General features: G+C 41.8%; 1 pseudogene; it reads right to left on the bottom strand.

Moving 5' to 3' along the window:
* Positions 1-4,686: 4,686 nt before the first annotated feature.
* LOC118527437 (small ribosomal subunit protein eS17 pseudogene) lies at positions 4,687-13,200 on the bottom strand (annotated as a pseudogene).
* Between the last annotated feature and the right edge of the window lie 4,377 nt (positions 13,201-17,577).

Raw genomic sequence — 17,577 nt, 5'->3', positions numbered from 1 at the left:
TCAATGCACATTTGATATCTAAAACTCCATGTTTTAGAGGCTTTTATAATTATGGCTTATAAGAAGCCTAGGTCAGCTTCATGCTGAGTTTGAGCAATATTTGGGGGACCTGGGTTTCTCCTACAAGCAAACCCGTGGGTTTCCCTCCTGCTTTATGTGAAGTACTTCCATTGATCTATCTAAAATTCATCTGTGGGTGGTGTGCTTACCTGAATTGGATATTATCTTTCTGAAGCCAATAGCAACAATAAAAAAACAAGTGTTACTATTTATTAAAATATTACCATATGTCAGGTATCTTCTAGCAGAACTGGGTTTGAAGCCTGGCCAAGCTATTTGACTACCTGTGAGATCATGGATAAGTTACTTATCTCTCAAATCATCAGTTTTCTTATCTAAAAACTAGTGATAATAATACATTGGTTTGAGAAAGATGAGTACCATATGATTTCACTTATATGTGGAATCTAAAAAACAAATGAACAAACAAAAATCAGACTTTTAAATACAGAAAGCCAACTTGGTGGTTGTCAAAGAGGAGATGGGTGAGGGATGGATAAAATAGGTGAAGGGGATTAAGAGATACAAACTTCCAGTAATAAAAAAAGTAAGTCAAGGAGATTAAAAGTACAGCATAGGGAATATAGTCAATAATACTGTAATGATGTTGTATGGTGGCAGATGGTGACTCTACTTACTGTGGTGAGCAGTGAGTCGTGTCTAGAATTGTCGAATCACCATGTTGTACACCTGAAACTAATATAACATTGTATGTTAATTATACTTCAATTAAAAAAAAAGAGCTGCAAGCAGAACCTGAAAACTAAAGGAGACTTAAAAGACTAAAAACCAAAAACCCCAACAACCCAACACTGGTGTGTGCAGAAAAGTCAGTAAGATAACATACATTGTATTAGTTTGCTAGGGCTGTCATAATACCACAGAGTTGGTGGCTTAAACAAAAGAAATTATTTTCTCACAATTCTGGAAGCTAGAAGTCCTGGATCAAGCTTTCAGAGGGTTGATTTGTTCTAAGGCCTCTCTCCTTGGCTTGTACATGGCTGTCTTCGCCTCCAAGTCTTCACATGGTCTTTTCCCTGTGTGTGTCTGTGTGTCCTAATCTCTTCTTCTTTTATACAAGGAGACCAGTCAAATTGAATTAGGCTTATCCTAATGACCTCACTGTAACTCAATTATCTTTCTACAGACCTTGTCTCCACATATAGTCACATTCTGAGGTGCTAGAGGATTTCAACATATGAATTTTAGGGAGAAAACAATTAATCCTAAACAAATGTGAAATGCCTAGAACATGGCACACTTTCAATAAATGCTAGCTCCCCTCTCCTCTGCACTTCCAAGGTTTGGTGTAAAGAAGACACGGAGCATGAGGTACATGGTCTTTGAGTGTTAAAATGGGATGTCCATTGCTATGCATTGGCAGGCCTTCAGTTTAAAAACAGAGGCAAACTAGACTTCACTTTACAGCTCAAAAAGTGTATGTCAAGGTACAAGGAGGAGTTTTTACTTCCAGAGCTCTCAGCTCCCATTGATTTAACTTCTACTCAAAGGCAAGCAAAAAACTAGAATGACAGTGACAGGGATGATGATGTAACAGGGTGGTAACAGCAGCTCACTTTTACTGAGGACAGACACATATGAAGCTCTTCAAATGCATTCTCCCATCTCATCTACACATCTTCTACAAATGAGTAGCTGTGTGTGGTCTTTCAAGTAAACTGAAGATTTTTTTTTTTTTTAAGGAGAACACATGAGGAATTTCTGCATATAAGAAAGGGTAAAATCAATGTTGATTTCATGAGAAGACTCACCAGCCCAGATGATCGTTGTCACTCTAACTGTAGTTTTTGCTGATATTTAAGGACACATAAATCATATCTGAATTGACTAGAAAATGCTGACATCCACTTTTGGAACCAGAGCATGTTCTGGAGTGCAGAGATTCCTTGATAGATGTCGATTGGCCAGGAGAGCTGGAGACGACCTGCTTTTGAGTCCTTCTCTACTTAGCACACTGCTCTGCATGCCATGAAGACAAAGAAATATCTGCGGAAGAAATGATGCACCACCCCACTGGACTTCCGAGTTGCTCTCTCCCTTCAGGATCAGCATGGCTAACAGCTCTGATGGACTCACTGATCAAACAGCTGTCTGTGCCCCTCTTCTGGACACTCAAGAGACCCCCAAGAACACACTGCTGCAGAAAGAGAGAGGCCACCACTTGGCTCCTTTGTAATTTACTCTCAAGTGCTTTAGGGATTTTGAGCAAGAATCTCAGTCATGTGAACGTATCTGTAAAACAGTTGTTGGGAAAGTAGAAAAAGCAAATGTTGACATTTCCAAGGTTTTTATTTAATGGCACTTCTACATCTGCCTCCCGACAGAGACAGATATGGCGGCTGCCACTGACAGTGATGGAAACACACATTTTGAAATGTTGCAAGTCATAGAAACATCTAGGCCATGGTAATGCCTGTTGGATTCTGTTTTTCCTGCTTCTGTTAGAAGAGGCAGGTTGCTTCTTCCTCAATTAGCTCAATGCAACCACCCATCAGAAAGGGTCAAGTGGGCATTGCTTTGGGTAACTCTTCCAGACTTGAACAAAGGCACAGGGGAGACAGATGCATGCAGAGAGCTGCTTTCTGTCAGCTCGCTCTCTGGACATGCTCAGGCCTGCGGGCAGGGCTTTTGAGTTTCTGGCCTGCTGTCAACCCCATTGAGCAGCAGCCTTGGCTGGGTCACACACAACATTTTTTCTGTCTGAAGGATGACCTGGTTAGCAAAGGACAAATAGTGGGGCTCCCAAAAAATAATTAAGTCTTTGGACCCCTTTCTGCAAACACAAATCTGTGTGAGGTTTTCTGGAGCAAATGCTGTAGACTGCATTCCAAAGGCCAAAAGGCAAAACACCACACTGGTCAGTAACCCATGTTCTCTCCATAAATAGCACCATGCCTTTCTGAAGCCATGAGACAGAATGTTAGACAGTCCCATTCCTGGTACCAGCAGGATGGAAGCTTTCACTAACAGAAGTGAATACGACAAAGACAGCAACAGGGATGGACAGAGGACCAATTCAGTCAAAGCCCAGTATGTTGGGCAATTCACTTAACTACTTGGGGCCTCGGTTTCCTCAGCTCCAAAGTTAGGCTAATAACTCTGTTCCAGGAGGTAATCCATTTAACCGGAACACAGTCACTGAGCACCTACCACATGTGCAGTACCATGTTAATGGCTGTTGGTAAAGACCAAGTAAAATGTAAGGGCCCAGCTGAGCAGCCGCCTCATAAAAGGCTTTCCCCAAATGTTTGTTGACTATGGAAGAAGGGTTGGGAAAGAGGTAGCCCTGGGTTTCCTTCGAAAATGTGGATATTTATTCAGATTCTTGAATTATTTATTAAAAGTATTAAAAATCCCTTTCTTCCACTGGCATAATGATTAAGCATTAGAAGCAGACAACAAAGACTCTGGGAATAGAGAGTTAAGACAGGAACAGTGAGCTCTGCTCCAGCTCAGGGGGACCTTGACTGAGCTTTGACATATGTGAATAGACTCCCAAGAGAATCCATGGCTTCGGGTCTAGGTCCAAATAGGTAAAGAGTGGAGGGGAAAGGTGCCGGGGGTGGGGGGTGATGAAAGGGGCAAATTAATTTGTTACAGTGAAAAGTATAGGATAATTCCTAGGAACAAACTAACAGACGTGTTTATCCTGTGAGCAGCCTTAGTGATTTCAGTGGTTGGCTGGAGGGAGGGGAAAATTGAGCTAGCATTAATCATGCTCCCAAGTTCAACTCCAGCTTCTCACAAAAGAGACAATAACTGGTAACGCCATCCTGGTCCTCACAACATTCAGGGTCAAGGTCTGGCTGGAATTACCCAACAGGATTTCAGATGAGGCCTGGAAACATGTGCATTAGAGCGTCCTCTGGAATGCATGTGGCATGTAGAAATGGATTTTTCTCAATCTAATTTTAAGAAAAATCTGAACTTCATAAGAGTAATTGGGTGCTTTAGAGAATCCCACCTTTTTTTTTTTTTTCTCAAGAGAAGCATTTTGTGCCCCAAACCAGCCAATGGCACTAACCACACCTATCTCAAGCCCAAGTTTGGATAATAGATCCAAATAGAAATCCTTTTTAACCACCATGTGTCCTCCAGTTGCCTCTTCCTTGTGGTGTGGGATTTCTTTTGGCATTCTCACACTCCCCTAAGGGTTAACAGAAGGTTAACAAAGATGACCTCGGGAGTTGAGGAGCTGGTGCTTCCAAACATCCCCTGGGCGGGGACTACAGATGGCAGGTCAAAATCAACGTCACTCTTCAGCTGCCTGGTATGCACCTTGCGAAACCAGGCATACCCATGCTAAAATAACGAACTGGCCCGCACTCAGGGAAAATCACAAATGCGTTTCTTCTTCCAGTGATATATGGAGAAGCAAAGGGTGGAGTTTGAGTATGGAGAGAGGAGGAGAGGAGGTGAAGCATAGTGGAGATGGCAGACAGGGGAAGTAAAGGCGCATCAGAGCATCCGATGTGACAAATCTGCAAGGAGACCCTCCAAATGCTGCAATGTCTTCCATGCCAAAGATGCTCAGGGTGAGTCCAATTTTAGCCCAGGAGAAGTGAATCATCTATAGGGCAAGAAGTTTAAAGAGAAAAAAAAGTATTATTCCAAGTATGCAGTGCTGTCCACATCCAAAGCTTCTAGGTCAACTACAGTGAAGAACTGATGTGGGAAAAAGAAAGTAGCCTGAGCTCTCAGTGCTCTGGGTCGGCTGTCAGCTGTCCTCATCCTCACATCATTGATGTCCCGACCCTGTTGGTGGGCTATGGCAGGAAAGCTCAGGCCTCGTACCTCTTGACGCTTGGGGAATGCAGGCTGGGAGTTTCTGACTTGTACACCCTTTAATTAAAGGGAATATGACCTTTTTGATGATGATGATGATGATGATGATGATGATGATAAAAACATCTCAAAAAAGAATGGGGGCGTGCACAGGCTTATATATTATTCCAAGTTCTGTTTAAGTCGAGAGGGTCTGAAACAGTAAACTCATGTTTGCTCATGCAGCTCTGAGTAACTGAAGGGGGAAAGAGCTCAGAAAATAATTGATTAGATGCCAATTCACATAGCTCACTTAGTCTGCTTTTTATTATCAGTATTTCTTTAAAAGGCTAATAGATCCTGTTCTTGACAAGCATGAAGCCAGAAGGTGGGCTCTTATCCAGTGTTTTCATTTTTCAGCCCTCAAGAGGCAATGATTAGATCTTACTATTGAATGCACAAACCACACTCACTGTGTGAACTCTCTGAAAGCACTCCCCACCTAGGGATAAAAAAAAGTAGAGAAGTTTTATTGGAAGGATTGTAAAAGGAAGAGGGAGGAGCATTCTGGGTCCCTTTGGGCCAACTGATTAGGGATGAGTTGATTTTCTTATGACCACTCTAAATCTACTCTCCTGGGGAGGAGGGAAACCTGAGAAGATTGGACTTCAGTGATTTAATTCCAGGTCGAAGAATAGCCAAACCTGGGCTGGAGAGCAAAAGTCAACCAGTGAAAGAGTGTTCACGAAGTGATCGAAATCCTGTGAATCCTAGGTAATTGTTGTGAGTGGAGTTTCTCTCTTCCACATCTCGTAAACTGTAACTGAACTTAGGACAATATGCCAGTCAATGGATGCTCTCCACAGATTGCACGATCTAAAACTGAGCTACAAGGAGCCAAATATGATTAAAATGTGCTTCCAGTCATAACTTTATGGCAATGCTTCTCAGAGGCATCCTTGGGTCCGGTAAGCACTGGACACATTTTATTCATTACAACACAATCAATATCAACTTGCCACACATTGTATCTGTGTCTGCCACGTAACTACCCTCAACATAGCCTAAATGTGCAGCGCTCTCTCCTTCCTAATGGGATTGATTAGTGAGTCTCTGGGTGTGCTCTTGGGGGTTAGCTATCCGCTTGCATCACCAATCCAGTGAATGAAAAGAGAGAAGATCTTTTCTCCAAGGAAAAAGACATGCAAGTGAATTGATGCCTAAATCCTCGCCTCAGAAGCTAAGAAACAGCAGGGCTGTTTGAGATAATGACAGAGTACACTCAACTCTAATTCATACACAACCACCAAGTTTTTATAGGTTCCTATTTGTGATACTATAACTAAGGAGTTTTTTTGACAGTTTTCAGGTTAAATTCCTATCTTTTGGGGATTATAATTCAGTTATAAAATGCTTCTCTTAGACTGAAAGTTGGTATACAAAGTCTTGGTCAGAATAAAAACATTATTAGAAATTTCCACAAATGTCACTTATATCATTAAAAAGTATTTTGTAAAATAGTAAAACCATATCTTTAGAACATATGCAGATGTGACTTATAGTTACATGTTTCTTATTTCCTTGTTATTTGTTTATGTACAAATATGTTCACCTACCTTTTTAAAAATCAGGTGTTCCATTATACCATTCAGATTACATTGTTAAATAAATTTTAATATCAAAAAAGATTACCTTTCAGTATTTACAGATTAGTATTGAGGACATAGCCTCCAGTATAACAATGACAACATTAGATGAGTCCAGATATTAAAAAGGCAATACACAAGTCAATCTTATTACTTTAAGGGCACATTCAATGTCGCCTATCAATACCATTGTGCACTGACAGTGAGTCCATCTGTGTTCCCAGGGGGCCATGAGAAACAGGTGATAACACTCAACCCCAGGGAAGGTAACAGGTGAGGGGGTAGAGGGCAAACCCGTCTTTTCCATCCCGTTAGGGGTGAGATGACCCAACAGATATTCCCCCACAGTATCTCACAAATATATTAGGTTTTTTTTTAAGGGAGGTTAAATATGTTTGAGCCTTGGGAAATTTGTTACATCACCATAGCACCATCGATATGAGACCCACATACCATTGTACTTCATTACTGTGCTTTGCCTACTGTGCTTTTTCCATGGCTCTTACTACAGAACCGCTCAGCCAGGGGCGCCTGGGGGGCGCAGTCGGTTAAGCCTGTGACTCTTGGTTGACCCTTGGTTGCGGTTCAGGTCGTGATCTCAGGGTCATGGGATAGAGCCCTGCATCGGGTTCCATGCTCAGTGCAGAGTCTGCTTAAGACTCTCTCTCCCTCTCTCTCTGCCCCTCCCCCCCCAATAAATACATAAATCCTTAAAAAAAAAAAAAAGGAAAGAAAAAGAAATGCTCAGCCGGGTTCTCACCCTTTGCCTCTCCGCGGGTGTACGTATTCGAAGGCTGATAGGCAATTGGGAAAGTGGCTGTCACACGTTCATGTGGAGTTTAAAGAGGTGACACCATCATGCCAACTACTAACACTATATTAAAAAGGCGACATTATTTTTTTCCAATTTTTCTAATTTAAGCTCTTTTATTAGATAGGGTTGTTTCACTGCCTCCCTGGTGTCTTTTGTTTTCTCACACTCTTGGCTGACTTACCTTCACTCTCTGGGCACTTGGGAACACACTCCCAGCTGGGTGGGGAGGCCTCTCAGAGCTGCCAAATTTGGAGTGAGTTTGTCCTCCACAAAAAAGTAATTAAAATGTTCCAATGTAGTTCCTCTGAGAGGGCTAGAAGCTCTCCAGTTCTCTCCTGCTACTTTATCAAAAACTCCTGGGTAGACATTGAACACCAGTAAGAGTGCCAAAAATAGAATGGGTTTTTTTTAATTGAAATAATATATGTATTTATTCTTAAGGCCAAATGAAAGTCCACTATTCTCTTTTTTATTTTTTAAAGATTTTATTTATTTATTTATTTGACAGAGACAGACAGCGAGAGAGGGAGCACAAGCAGCAGAGGGAGAGGGAGAAGCAGGCTTCTCGCGGAGCAGGGAGCCCGATGTGGGGCTCGATCCCAGGACCCCGGGATCATGACCTGAGCCGAAGGCAGACGCTTAACTACTGAGCCACCCAGGCATCCTCCACTATTCTCTTTTTAGACATTTTTATTGGATGGTGTGTGTGGGTGTGTGTGTGAGAGACAGCCACCCTATAGGAGAGCCAGATTGTGTCCCAATCTAATGGGAAGTCCACGCCATATGCTATTTGGCAAAAAGGTGCAGCGAGAATCCCTGAGAATTCACCAGTCGTTTCCAATTTTTATCATTTCACAGTTACTTTCAGGAGCGGCTTACTAAGAGCATCTCATTTAAGCCCAGGAGTAAGTTAATACATCAAGAGAAACATTCAAAACCTTGATGCCTTTTGTTTGTAATTTCCTTGTGTGTTTTATGTCCCCCAGAGCAGATAAACAAGGGGTGTTCGCTAATTAGAATCAGAAACCTCTCAACCCAAAATGTCTGGAAAATCCTGTGTTCTGTTAGTTCTAATATACATGCATCAGCCATAAGGGATGTCTAATAGTGCAAGACCATAAAATCCCTTCATGTTTTCTGTTTTAGGGAAATTCTGCGTGGTTGCTCTAGGGTCATAAAAAATTACTAATGTGTTTTCTCATGGCGCTTGGCCATAACACAAGGCCCTGTGCAATGGTATTGTAAGCAGCCTGTAATCACAAACAAATGTATTCCACCAGCAGATGAGATGTTATATGAGAACGTGTGAGAGGTTAGAGCTTGAGCCTTGGTGTCAGCTATGAAGCAGGTCCCTCCATAGCGGAAGGCCCCAGAGGCCATGCAGATGAAAATGACAGTGCCTGGGAGATGGGGGTGGGAAGGGGGATGCCAAGAGAGATGAGGTCATCCCAAAGAACATCCAGCTTCCCTCTGAACGGAAAACAAGAAGAGGTTTCAACTCTGATGCTATCTGGACTAAGAAAGGAGGTGGAGTTTACAGGTCAGGTTGAGGGAGATGTGGGAATCCCCACGAGGAGGAGACAGGTGACATCCGTGGGTGTCCCAGGACAGGGGATGGATAGCCAAACCCGGAGCCAGCCGTTCTGGAGCCAGCCTTGTATCAGCAAGGGAAATGGGTTGTCTGTTTCCACCACCACTTATCTGATGTGTTCAGTGGTTAGGTTAGGGCCCGAGGAGGTGGACTGTTTACCACAAGGGTGAGATTGCTCACCCACTACAGGTCTGGCTTGGAAGGACTTTCAGGGCTGCTTTCATAGACCAAGTATCGTTGGCATCATTCTGATGAAAGGAAACTCTCATGGAGAAGCTGATGTGTTTTGCATTAGCCTCCAAAAAGGAACTTTGGAGCTGTAAACAGTGACATTTCTCCAGGTGAGCTCCTGTGCTGAGTAGGAGTGTTTTCCAGAATTCTCAGATGCTCCATAGGAGCGATACAATCAGATTACTCGGAAACAGTGCAGTGACCCAGAAACAGTGCTGTGCAGTGGAAATGTACAGGTTAAAAATCCTGGTTCCACCACTCCCTAACTGATTTTGAGCAAGTTATTTACGCTTTCCTAACTTTGGTTCCCTCTTCTGAAAACAGGGAGAGAAATGGTTGCCTGAAATGGTTGTTGTACAAGTAAATCTCCCACTGAAACGCTACTCGTATGCCAGCAACTTCCAGGTCTCTTCTCTCCGGCCCAAATTTCTTCTCTAAGTTTCACAACTGTACACTCTATCCCATGTCCCACAGGCTCTTTGAACCAAATGTTCCAAATGGAAAACATCATCTTTCCTTCCCTCTGACCTCACAGATCTGTTTTCTACTCAGCTAAAGATGCCATCATGTGTCACCAGAAAACTTAAAAGTCCCTCGAATTTCTTTCTCTCCTTTCACCACTCTCTAATCACAGAAACCAGCAAGCTTCAGCTCTTGATTCCAGCTCTTTCGAAGCTCACTAGCTGTATCTCCATCTCTAGTTTGGGTGTCACAATTCCAGCCTCGATCATTGCAAGAGTCTCCTGTCCCTAAGGTTGGCCCATTCTCCACCCTTCATCCAGAGAGACCTTTGGGAAGAGCAAGTCTTCTTTGTTCACTCCCCTCCTTACACAGCTTCTCACTGCCCTCAGGATATTTCTTACCCCAGCTGGCCAAGATCCCGTCCTTTCTTAATACTCTGGTGTCATATTTGGTCTCCATAGCTCTGGCACTGTAAGTTCTCTCTATACTGAACTCTGTTGACTTTTCACTCATCTCTGGGCCTTCAGGGAGGTTGTTTTCTCTGCCTGGAATTGGCTTCCCTCCCCCTGCCTCCCTCCCCCTTTATCTAATTGCCACTCATTCTTCAGGTCAACGTAGGTATCACCTCCCACAAGAGCTTTCCCTGTGCCCCCAAGGCTGGATATGCACCCTCCTGTGTGCGGCCGCCATACCTTGTAATCTCCTTATCACAGGCACATGACCTTACAATACTGGATTCTCCTGGAACTGTCAGTCTCTACTAGAGAGTAAACTCGTTAAGGACATTGTATCTTCTTTAAAGGAAGGAAGGGAGGGAGGAAGGGAGTAATATGACATGTTAAGCACCTAGCACAGAATCAGTCACATACCAACAAACGCGAGTCTCCACTCTATATTGATAAAATGCACATCTTTACTTTTCTTAACCAGGCCCCATAATTACTTTTTCACACTCAGCAAAGTGGTGAAGTCTCTTCACATCTAGGTATGCTGAATTTCTACAGTCAGCCAAGGGTCCCCAAAACCCAGTAGGCTATATCAGTTTCAGAAGCCTCCAGATTGGAGGTTTTGTTTATCCAACAAGGTCTTTATTCTCCTTCACTTTTTTTTTTTAATTAACAGACTTTATTTTCCAGAGCAGTTGTGGGTTTACAGAAAAATTGAGTGGAAAGTACAGAATTCTCATATACCCCCTTACTTCTCACTCACACACAATTTTCCCCTATTATTAACATCTTACTTCGATGTGGTACATTTACTACCATTGATGAACCAGTGTTGGTACATTTTTATCAACTAAAATCCACAGTTTAGATTAAGGGTTACTCTTTGTATTGTACAAATTTGGGAGTTTTGACAAATGTATAATGACATGTATCCACCATTATGATATCATACAGAATAGTTTCATTGTCCTCAAAGATGCCTCTGTTCCATTTATTCATTGCTCTCTCTTTATCCCTTCTCATCTTCCCAAACCCCTGGCAACCACTGATCTTTTTATTGTCTCTCTAATTTTGCCTTTTCCAGAATGTCATACAGTTGGAATCATACAATATATAGCCATTTCAGATTGGCTTCTTTCACTTGATGGTTAGCAATTAATGTTCCTCCCTGTCTTTTCATGGCTTGATAGCTCATTCCTTTTTATCACTGAATATATATTCCATTATCTGGATGTACTATACTTTGTCCATTCACCTATTGAAGGATATTTGGGGCAATTATGAATAAACATTTCTGTGAACATTTCTCTGTGGACATGAGTTTCAACTTATTTGGGTAAATATCAGGGAGCACAATTGCTGGGTCATCTGGTAGACTAGGTTTAGCTTTGTAAGAAACTGCCAAATTGTCTTCCAAAAGTGCTTGTGCTCTTTTGCATTCTCACCAGCAATGAATGAGAGTTCCTGCTGCTCCACATCGTTGTCAGTATTTGGTGTTGTCAGCGTTTTGGATTTTCGTCATTCGAGTAGGTGTGTAGTGGGATCTCGTTGTTTTAATTTGCAATTCTCTAAAGATATATGCTGAGCATTTTTTCATATGCTTCTTTTCCATCTGTATATTATCTTTGGTGAGGTATCTGTTCAGGTTTTGGTCCACTTTTTGCTGTTGCTGTTGTTTAAGGTTTATTCTCCAATAAATATTACAGTCCAGCAGAAAGATTGAAACAGCTCCACGTGGTGTTTTGAAATTCATCCCAACTGTAGGCTGAGTGACCTGTAGATTGGACACACTGCCAAAGTCCAAGAGTTTTAACATGTCCTTAGTGTCAGGATCTAATTCCATGATCTCCGGGATCCAACGCTGAGATATGAGGAACATAATTCTCTCTCCTTTCTCTCTCCTCCTCCTGCAGCTTGATGGCGATCTCTCTCCCTGGGCCTCTCTGAATCCACTTCCTCAGATGTGTGACATCAGCTGCTTTCTTGTCACGGAGCTTCTTGTTGGGAATAATGGTGATCTCCTTGCACACACACTTGTTGGTGTGGAAGTTGTCTAGGCACGCGTGGTACTCCTCAATTATGACCCAGCCTGCTGCCTTCATGGTTTTGTTGCAAACACAGACCAGGTTCGTTTTGGCCTACTTTTTAATTGGGTTGTTTGTTTTTTTATCATTGAGTTTTAAGAGTGCTTTCCGTATTTGGGCTACAAGTCCTTTATCTGATATGTGTTTTACAAATATTTTCTCCCAGTCTGTGGCTTGTTTTTTCATTCACACAATCTCCTTCTCTTTCGAATGATAGTTTTGAGGGATGTAGAACCCTGGGTTGATGGATTTTTCGTTTCAACATTTTAGATATTTCACTCTACTCTCTTGTTGCTTACATGGTTTTTGATGAGATGCCCAATGTAATTTGTATCCTTGCTCCCCTATAGGTAAGGTGTTCTGTTTTTCTAGCGTGTTCTTTTTTTTTTCTTTTTTTTTTTTTGAGGCAGAGAGAGAAAGAGCGTGCACAAGCCAGGGCTGTGGAGAGGCAGAAGGAGAGGAAAAGAGAGAATCTTAAGCGGCTCCACGCCCAGTGCGGAGCCCAACATGGGGTTCAGTCTCACAACCCTGAGATCGTGACCTGAGTGGAAATCAAGAGTCAGACGCTTACCTGACTGAGCCACCCAGGCGCCCTTTTCTCTGACTTCTTTAAGGATTTTCTCTTGGTCATTGAGTCTCTGAAATTTGAATATGATATGCCAAGGTGTATACCTTTAGATATTTATCCAACTTTGTATTCTCTGAGCTTCCTGTGTCTGTGGTTTGGTGTCTGTTTTTGGCCATTATCCCTTCAAATATTTTCTCTACTCCATACTCCTTTTCTTCTCCTTCAGATATTCCAACAATCCTTATGTTTCATCTTTTGTAATTGTCTCACAGTTCTTGGATGTTCTGTTTACTTCATTTCCATTTGTTTTTCCTCTATGCATCTCAGTTTGGGAAGTTTCTACTGACATATCTGAAAGCTCACTGACTCTTTCCTCACTCATGTCCAGTCTACTGATGAATCCATTGGAGTTATTCTTCACTTCTATTACAGTGTTTTTTATATATAGCCTTTCCTTTTTATTCTTTCTTACAGTTTCCATCTCTTTGCTTACATTACCTTCTTGTTTTGCATGTTGACTATTTTCTTTCCATTAGAGCCCTTAACATAATAAACATAATTATTTTAAATCTCATAATTCTAGTAACTGTCTAATAATTCTAGTAACTGTGTCATATCTAAATCTTGTTCTGATGCTTGCTCTCTTTCTTCAGGCTGTGTTTTTTGTTTGCTTGTTTTGCTTTGTACGTTTTTTTGTTGAAGCCTCACACGATATATCAGGTAGTAGTAGGCCTTTAGTGTGAGGTTTTATGTGAATTTAGCTAGGAGCTGGGCTGCGGGCCGTATTTGTTGTAGCTGTACGTTCCAGAGACTTCCTCTTACATCCTTGTTTTATCTCCCTTGTTAACTTTCGGCTTTCCTAAGTACTTCAGCTTAGAGAAAGCCTGTGTCTTGCCACTCTTTCAGCTGTAGGCCACTGTTATTATATTGAAGCCCTGGTTGGTGGCAGTGGTGGGGGTAAGTGTGGGGGAGGGGAAGCATTCTATAATCTTATTGCTACACCTCAGTCTCTTAGCCGACCTCTGTCCCTGGGCTGTGACCTTCACAGCTGTTTCTTAGCTATCTGCCCTTCCTCCTTAGATGAGACAGGAGGCTTAGAGAGGGGTCTATGAAAATGAAGTGTAGGGCAAAACTGTTATTTGGGGCCTTAGTGTATATCATCTGCTCCTAAGAGCAGTTTTAGGTCCATGGGTGTTGCAAAGAGTAAGAAGGACAAAGCTTTCGGGAGACCTAACTCTGAAGAAAGGCTGGAGATGCTGGGATTGCCTGAAACAGAATCTGGAGCAAGAGTGCGGTGGCTGGAGTGATAGGTGGTGATGCTAACTGGTTCCTGTTTCCTCAGTGGGCTAAAGGAATAAACAGGAAAGTCTTGGGCTAGAAGACAAAATGCAGGTGAAACTAGTAAGGGAGGGTTAGATGATTCAAGGATTGAGAGAATGAATGAGTCAACTAGACAGAAACCGCAAGTTATAGAAATCATGGTCAGCGAACTAAGCTACATCAAGGTTCTCTAAGGGACCATGTGCGGCAACTGTAACAGAAACTGGCATGTGTCTGTGACCAGTAGAAACCAGCCCATTAGAATGCATTCAGTGTAGACATTGCAGATCCGTCCTGGCTATTTTGTTGCCTCTGACATTTGACATGCAGAGTGAGAAAGATATAACTAAGAAGGTTTCCCAATACCAGAACGTACAGATATTTAAATGTTGTGATTTGAAGCATTTCAGAATCCTAAGTTAGCAACTAACATGCCCAACTGACAATTTCAATCTAGGGGTAAACACATTCCATTCCTCCTGTAATTCATGACATCTCATTCTTCCCTTTTGATCGACTCAAATTAGGTGATAATAATACTACCAACCAGCCCAGTTTGCTCAAGGTCAAGAATGGGGAAAAAATGGCTCCTGGTTTTTCAAATAGTTTCTTTTTTACAACGGAAAAGTCCTGCGTTAGTCTCACTGCTTTATAGTTATCTCTGATGTATAGGCCAACTCTAAGATTTATTCACATTTTAGTAAAGAGTTTTCCTCTTTAGAAAGAACAGACTACTCTGTGGTGAAGGAACCACATGAAGGAGGGAGAACAGAGCAAATAAATGGGAAGAGCCAGCTGTTGCCTGATGTAGGAACATACTTACACGTTTATACAAGGACACGATGTATAAGGAAACTGAAACAAAATACAGCAAAACCATACAGCTTCTTGTTCTTTGGGATGGTGTAAACAGATAAGTGGTCATGGAGACAATTTCCTCTGAGCCTCATGTTTGAGCTTTACTTGAGATTTGTTTCACCACATGGCTTGGAGCAAAATATGACCATTTGTTCAAAATATTTATTAATATTTTCCTGGCCCATTATGTGTCAAATATTATTCTCAGCACCAGACATATAGCAATAAAGAAAACACACGAAAAAAAAAATCCTTGTATACACGGAGCCTACATTTTGTGGACGAGAGGGAGAACATCAGTAAACAAGTAAAATAAGTAGTATATTGAATGATGATATGTGCTAAGGGAAAAAATTAAACAGGAAAAGGGAAGAGAGTGCTGGGATGAGGGATATGGTTACAATCTTAAGTTGGTTGGGGAAGCCTTCTCTGATTAGGTGATATTTAAGCAAAGACCCGAGGGCCGTGTGGGAGTGAGCCATGTGGCTCCGTGGAGGGAGACAAACAGAGGGAATAGTTAGTATAAAATTCCCAAGTACGGAGCATTCCTGGAATGTCGGAGAAACAGAAAGGAGGCAAGTGACTGGAGAGGTGTTAGACCTGGAAGAGTAGAAGGAGATGAAATCAGAAAAGTTTTAGGTGCCAGGTCATGGAAGGACTGGTAAGTCATTGTAAGGACTGTTTTTCACTCTCAATGACATGGGGGCTATTGGAGAATTTTGAGCAAAGAGGTGACATGAGATGACATATTTTAAAGGCTCACTCTGCTGTGTTATGGGTAGACTTTAGAGGTACAAGGGAAGGAGCAGAGAGAAAGCTACTGGTAGCTTCCAGAAAGGAGTCATGGCTAAGGGGAGTGGGGGGGGAGTAGTGGAGGTGGTGAAAAGGTTCACATTCTGCATACATTTCAAAGACAGACCCGACAGAATTTCCTGACAAATAGGATTTGGAATGTGAGAGGAAAGAGGAGTCAATGATGACTCCCAAGTTTTTAGTATAAGCAACTGGAAGGAAAGGGTTGCATTTCTTGAGGTGGGAAAACAGGATCACAACAGGTGTGGAGGAATGATCATGAGCTTGGTTTGGCCTCCAGATGTTAGGGTGTCGGGAAGTTGAAGAAGAACCAGCAGGGGACAATGGAAAGGAACAACCAGGGAGGTAGCAGGAAAATGGAGAGAATGTGGTGCCCCAAAATGATCAAGTAAAGAAAGTGTTTCAAGGAGGAGGGATTGATCAACTGTGTCACCTGTTCAGATAATTCAAGTAAAATGAGGACAGAGAACAGACCTGTGGATTTAGCCATGGAGAATATGGGCAACTCTGGCAATCCCGGTGCCCATGATCATGTAGGATAATACTTTAAGCAAGAAAAGAAAAATAAGCTGCATATAATTCAGGTTGAGGAATGAGGAAATGAGGTCATTGTCAAAAGGTTGAAGTCTATTTGGCAAGTTATCTGTACAATAAAGGTGTGACTTTTGTCCTATCTCATCTCCTTGCTCAACTACTGCTCATTAATTATGGTTCAAGTATGCTAGTGAGTTCAGGGATGGGGTCCATGCCCTCATCATGTAACCTTGAGCCTGTGCCCAAAATGACTTAGATTTTCTCATGATGAAAACAAACATAATGGTCACCACTAAACTAAAATATCAAAGCCTGGGAATTGCTAGCCTGAGGGAACAATGCTGGCATTGGATTTTCTGAAAAGGAAAGCCACATTCCACAACTACCTTGAAGTCTGTAGAAATGGAACAATTAAAAAATACAGAAAAAGAAAAACTGCCAACCCAAATCCCTTTGGGTGGATTAGATGGTTCCTGCATAACTATGTCGTGATAAGAATGGACATTCCTCACTACCATAATCACCTGTTGCCATTTGGAATTCAGGAAGTGCTGTAGAGTGAGTGAATAAATGAAATGAATCAATGAATAGGATTCATTAGTTACGGTTCAATGGCTCTCCCTGACTCATCTGACCACATGTTAATCATTCTTTCTTGTTTCTTTGGCCCTACCAGACTTGTCTCTATATTCCTTGAAGACTTTATCAAGACTTTCTATTCTTTGTCACAGTTCAGTATTTGACCTACTACTTAATGTATTTGTCAGGATTCTCCAGAGAAACAAAAGAAGAGGATATATGTTATAAGAGGAGATTATTATAGGAATTGGCTCACATGATTATGGAGGCTGAGAAGATACATGATCTGCCCTCTACAAGCTGGAGAACCAGAAGCTGGTGATATAATTCAGACAGAGTCAGAAGGCATAAGAACCAGGAGCACCAACGTCTGAGGTCAGGAGAAAATGGATGTGTCAGCTCAAGCAGAGAGAATTTTCTGTCCCTCTGCCTTTTTGTTCTATTCAAGACCTCAGCTGATTAGGTGATGCCCACCCTCACTGATGAGGGCAATCTTCTTTATTCAGATGTGGATTCAAATATCAGTCTTTAGTTACATCCTTGTAGACACATCCAGATATAATGTTTCACCATCTATCTGGGCATTCTTCAGTCCAGTCAAGGTGAAACAAGAAATTAACCATCATAATATATACTAATTGACAGAGTAAAAAAAAAAATTTAAAGAAATTGAACTAATCCAAGTGAAGAAACTAAATTTAATTTAAAATCCTCAAGACAAAGAGACAAAAGAAACAATCCAAATAAACCCTACTAAATTCAGATTATTATGGTTTGTAGATTTAA

This window comes from Halichoerus grypus, chromosome 13, assembly GCF_964656455.1.
Source record: "Halichoerus grypus chromosome 13, mHalGry1.hap1.1, whole genome shotgun sequence".
NCBI lineage: Eukaryota > Metazoa > Chordata > Mammalia > Carnivora > Phocidae > Halichoerus > Halichoerus grypus.
The sequence above is the reverse complement of the archived record's forward strand: the minus strand, read 5'-3'. Positions and strand labels throughout refer to the sequence as shown.